This window comes from Astatotilapia calliptera, chromosome 3, assembly GCF_964374335.1.
Source record: "Astatotilapia calliptera chromosome 3, fAstCal68.1, whole genome shotgun sequence".
NCBI classification, from domain to species: domain Eukaryota; kingdom Metazoa; phylum Chordata; class Actinopteri; order Cichliformes; family Cichlidae; genus Astatotilapia; species Astatotilapia calliptera.
In genome coordinates, this window is record NC_137424.1 from 84832188 (window position 1) to 84838150 (window position 5963).

A 5963-nucleotide genomic window follows, 5' to 3' on the forward strand; every position below is an offset into this window, starting at 1 on the left:
CTGTGGGGGCAGACTTTTTAATCCCATGTATCATATCATTTTAGTATAGCAAGATACTTCTGACACCAATTGTATGCATGCATGTCGAATGTTATCACAAGTAGGCCCCAGGTTTTATTGCACCTTCACAGAGAGTACATTATAGACTTGAAGATCTCCAGACACCCTACTCTTAGGGAGGTGATGGATGGTCGTAACTTTAACCTACTCTGCTTGTTGGGTTTGGCGTAACTCACCTGCCTGCCTCCCTGCCAGGTTCTTTACAGTGAGAGAACTTGGTCTGGTTTAGCCTCACACGGACCTTACTTCCCCCCATGCCTTGCTTCCACCTGTAAAATTAGGATTAATGCCTCTTGCTTCCCCCTTTCTTCCTTTGGACTCTGCTGCCACACTCCTAGTGTGACTCAGGTTTTCATGTTATGTGACTTTTACTGAAATTGTTGTAGTCGAGATTAGTGCTTCACAGTTCTGCTTTTGTTCACAGCGTACTACAGTAATACTCTGGTATAGTATCTAGTAATTTTGAAGTTTTTGCCCGTCATAGTGAGTTAATTTAATTTCTTAGCCCCTGAGCGGGGTGCATTGTGTTAGTGTTTTAGTTGGAGCCAACTCCAGAGTTTAGGTGTATTTCCACTCACCTTCAGTTCATGTTTAGTATGTGTGTTCTGGTTTTGGTCGAGTGAATGCTCGTGCGAGTTGCTCCCACTATTCATCGCTAACCATGTCGCTACTTTTATTGCTATTGGTGCTCTTTACTCCTGCTACTTGTACCTTGTTACCTGCTACTTGCCCCCTTGGTTTTGCTACCCTTTTCTCCTGTTACTGTTATCACCACTCACTGCTATCCTCTCCCGGCATCCCAGCTACTCCCTCCAATGGATTCCTGTTCTATTCGTGTCCATACGGCCCATCTGTGTCTCTGCTCCTGTTCATGATGTGGCCTCCCAGGATTTATGCACTGTCTGTGTGGGCCTGGATCCTTGTGTCATCGATCCTTCAACCCTGTACTGAAATCCATCAATACACAGCTGATGAGCTCCTTCGACTCTGCTTTTCCCTGGCTGCTCCACCGCCTGCTGTTCTTCACCTCCATGCGGATATTGTTTTCCTCTCTTGCCGAAGTTACATCCATGGTATTTTAATCAAGATAATTCTAAGCAACTACAATCTCTCTGGTCCACCTCTTGCCACTATTCACAGAACCCTGGCAGGGCTGTTGACCACAATGTTTTGGCTAACCTGACCAGGTCGCCTAGCACTCTCACACAGTCTGACAGTACTTGCGTCAACTTCGGCCTGCTTAACATCCGTTCGCTCACGAACAAAGGTCATCTTGTCCAGGATCTCCTAAAAGACCGTCAGTTTTACTTTTTCTATTTGCCGGAGACGTGGCAACAGCCCAACGACTTTTCACATCTGGAAGACCAAAGGTGTGAAAACAGCTGTCTATTGCCTATTGTTACTGTAAGAGGTATTTAACTGAGGGCCACGCTAGGCTCAGTGAGGGATTTCGCCGATCATCTGCCCTGCGATGGCTTTTCTCTGCGCATCAAGCTTGGGTTTCGGGGTTTTCTTTTTTTATTAAAGGATCTTAGCTACCACTCACAATAAAGTACGCTTTCTTCTTCTTCTTCTTCTTCACTGTTTGTCTGCAGGCTTTATTTAGATGGAAAACTCCCACAACAGGACTTACTCCTTCCAACTGCACAGCTGACAAACTACCATTCTCTGATCACCTGCTTCTTTCTTTTAATGTCCAAATGACTTTTTCCATAATCAAGAACGCTCACACTATTTCTTTTCAGAATATCAAGAAAATAAATCTTGATATTCTTTCCTCTGCTTTTTCTAGCTGATGTCTCTCAACAACCTGTCTATTCAAGATGAGCACCTCTGTTCTTTAAAGGCAAACATGAACCCACTCAGGTCACACTTTCCCCACAGATATGATCATCACTGTCCTCAAACAGCAAATGACCAAGTCGAACATTTGGATCTTTTCTCTTTCATTGTTTTCTTTGTGAAAATCTCGGGATGTTTCAGGTCACGTTTATGCAGGAAAACAAAAACATGTAAAGGAGTCATCACAGTTCTCTGACCTCGTTGGTCCAGGTTCAGCACTGAAGTATGGATTGCTATCTTTGGACCGGTCACTCCTCACAGAGGGACAACTGGATCCTGCAGACTCTGCTCTGTCCTCCTCTTCCTTCATCATCATCTTCTTGTGGACTTCAGTCGGTCTGAGAGGTAAACCACAAACACTCAGTGAGTTGACATTAACAGGAGTAACTGAGTTACAGTCAGTGACCTCTGACCTGTCATGTAACCTAGAAACCAGGTCAACATGTCTGTAGGTTCTCAGTCATCCAGGTCATGGTTATCTAAGGAGCTTGAAACGAAAAGAGACTTCTTTAAGTTTCTTGAAGATGTTTCATCTGAGAAGCTTCTGCAGTTCTAAAACCAAATGGTGGAGAGTCCCAGATATTTAAACCCTCGAGGGAAAGAGAGGGGCGCTGACCCACTTGTGATGAGGCACATGATCAATAGTGGGTTTTACTGACTCTCACTAGCTCTGCTTTGACAGTGACAACCATCACTGAGCAGCATATGAAAGACAATTGTGCAAAATAACTGCATGTTGTGGGTCAATGTTTGTTCATGTTAGATGTATTTCCTCTTGGTTGTAATCGGTGTTGGTCATTGCTCAAAAAGTAATTAGCCTGACTGCTCATCACTTTGTGACCTGTTCAATTTCAGTAGCCTTTCAGTTTATCATGGTGCTGGTCTGGTGTCAGCATTTACTCAGCTTTAACCCTCTGGGGTCCAGGGTATAACTGGCCATTTTTACCTACTTTTGATTTGACCTCTATATTTCACCTTTAAAAACTGTTTGCTTTGCCTTGTTTAGTATCTTTTTTTTTCAGCACAACATAAAGTGTTTGAATTTACAGTTAGTTTTTCATTTTGACTAACTGTACTGGCACAACTGATATAAAATCAGACAAAAAAACATAAAATCCGATTAGGCAAAATGTGATATTTTTTACTGTACAAACCCCAAACATGTTTAAGAGCATTATGAAGTCATTGAAAGAGTAGTTCAAAAATGAAGATTCACAGGGCTTTTACTTTGAAATCCAAAATAAGATGGCGTTGATAATGACAGGGCACAATTAGGGTACAAGGCTGTGTCATATAGAGCTAACATTAGAGTTTGTAAAAAAAAAAAAAGAAGCCTAAATTATATGTTATTATGTTCTTAACATATCTGTTAATTCACTCGAAGTTGGCTTTTATTTTGAAATCCGGTTTCCACATCCATTCCCGTAATACTTTGAATACACAGGGAACGTAAAACAAACTGGAGGCTGGCTTGACTGCAAGTCTCGAATTGGAGGCTGGCTTGACACAAGTACACAGCTAATGTTAGCCAGGAAAACATCCCACACTGACTTTAATACAAACAATACAAACTTCTTTCTCAGGAGACTGAAAAGATTCGGCATGAGCCCCCGCATCCTCAGGACCTTCTATCACTGTGCCATTGAGAGCATCCTCACTGGATGCATGACCACCTGGTATGGCAACAGCACCGCCTACAACTGCAAAGCTCTCCAGCGAGTAGTGCGGTGCTCTGAACGGATAATTGGAGGTGAGCTTCCCTCCCTCCAAGACATCTACAGGAAGCGGTGCCTGAGGAAAGCGGGGAGGATCATCAAGGACTCCAGTCACCCCAGCCATAAACTGTTCAGACTGCTTCCATCAGGAAGGAGGTTCTGCAGCATCCGGTCCCGTACCAGCAGACTGAGAGACAGCTTCTTCCATCAGGCCATCAGACTGCTGAACACTTCATAGACACCTCAGCTTCACTACTGGAACTTCAACATTATGCACTCCATACTGTACAGTAATGCCACTGTTTTGCACATGTCTCACTCTGTATATTTTATATAATTATTATTGTTTACTCTATTTAATTTGTAAAAATGTGTATACACACACACACACACACACACACACACACACACACACACACACACACACGTAGGAAAACATTTAGTATACACATCCAGAAATGCATATACTATTATATATTGTACATATATTTATTAGTTTCAGATTAGCCATTCTTGTATTTTGCTTGTTTACGTTATTGTATTTTGCACAACTCTGTTGCTTTTGAAGCTCGCACACAAGAATTTCACTCACATGTGCTGTACCAATGTACCTGCACATGTGATGTGACAATAAAAGTGATTTGATTTGATTTGAAACACACACAGTTTGTTGTGTGAATAAATCCAACATGAGCTGAACAAACAGTAAAGTTCCTAAAGACAAACTGTTAAAGGAGGAAACGAAGCAAACTTACAGTTTCTTCACACCAACAACAAGCGCCACTCCACGAAGTTCAGGAAGTGAAAGTAAACTTTGAGCCTAATGCGGCGTTTGCGGACAGTCGGAAGCATCAAAACGCTGTGCTGCGTTCAGATAAACCTCGGAAATTCCTAAACCTCTTGCAGGTCGTGATTTAGTTTTCCCGTTTAAAACACAAACATATGTCATCACTTTGTTGTTCTTCTTCCTGCAGCATTTGAATGTTTCAGCACTAAACTGATGTTTCTTCAAAGCTCATTTCAACCTGTTGAAGTAATGAATAAAAAGGGCAGACTGAGTGTGAGAGCCAAAGTGAATCTTTTGTGTCTTTGTAGTGGTAGCGTAGGTGTTTAGATTTCCCTGCACCTCAGGTGATTGCATGAGGGCGTGGTCCTATTCTCAAATGATATAAGTTCATAGATGCTGTGACGGAGTTACACCGTCCCGAGCCGCCGACAGCTGATCTGGGCGCATACACGCACCACCACCATTAGTTTTTACAATTACCGTGGCTGCGGCGACCGGGCAGATAAACAAAAAGGGGTGAGAGGTATATTTTGAGCAGCGCAGAGGGTGGCCAGCATATTTTCCCACTTACCTTCAATAAAGCCGGTAGCGGAGACTCGCTGTGATCGCCGATTATACGGGGGTTATGCAAGCCGATGGTATGGTGTTCCGCTTGAAGGGTCACGTGAACTGCATTATTCTTTTGGTTTGTTTGGTGTTATTGTGAAACACTGTAGGCTGCCTGGAAGTGGCCATAAATGTCTGTATATACATATATGTATTGTAGGAATACAGCGGGAAATAAGCTGAGGGGGAAAGACGGTTTGATAAAAGAAATAATAAAGAGATGACTATTACGCCTAGTGGGAGGGGCTATGGGGTATAAGAGAAGGCGGTCAGGGCCCACCTGTTGTCTTTTTTCCAGTGAGCTGTTACAGAGAGGGTAACATGCAGACTGTGTTTTGTATATAGATGTTTGTTGTGCTGACTTAAGTCAGTTCTATTTTCTTTGTAAATAACTTTTTGTGCACCTGGGAGGCCGGCAGAATAAATAAATTATCCACACTGAATGCTTTCCGATAGTGATGGCCAAATGAAGCTTTCCGAAGCACTGAAGCTTGTATTGAAAAACGGTTCATTACTCGAAGCTTTTCAACACAGTCCTCTCCGGTGACATCTGGTGGCGAATATTTAGAAGAGCAGCTTGAATCTGCAAAATAAAACGGACTGCTCAATCATCGCTGCTCACTCAAGAGTGGAGTTCTCTCTGATATTGGGCCACCGTTCCGTTGCTTTGAACATGTAATTGGTTTTGTTTCACGATTGGGGGGCTGAAAAAATGTAATGCGTATCTGCGTAATACATTTTGATCAATAAACTTTCCCTATTTAAACATGCACTATGGTGTGGCCTTTCTTTGCTCATAACTCCTTTATGTTGGTAAATACAATAAGTGAGCAATATATATAATATACATATGAGAATGCACAGCACATTATGGAGTATGCCCCTGCTGTGAAGTCCTGCCTCCATCTACTTGTCATTTAATCACAGCTGGACAGGTTCATACAAAATATTAG

The 5963-nt window shown here is 42.5% G+C and overlaps 1 protein-coding gene across 1 annotated transcript in view; it reads right to left on the reverse strand.

Annotated features, from left to right (window-relative positions):
• The window catches only part of LOC113029860 (NACHT, LRR and PYD domains-containing protein 12-like), a 153558-nt gene extending 149136 nt beyond the window's left edge, over positions 1-4422 (reverse strand). The window contains exon 1 of the mRNA XM_080299531.1: positions 4373-4422. The gene's annotated coding sequence lies outside the window, so the exon portion shown is untranslated. The remainder of the gene's footprint in view (positions 1-4372) is intronic.
• Positions 4423-5963: the final 1541 nt, after the last annotated feature.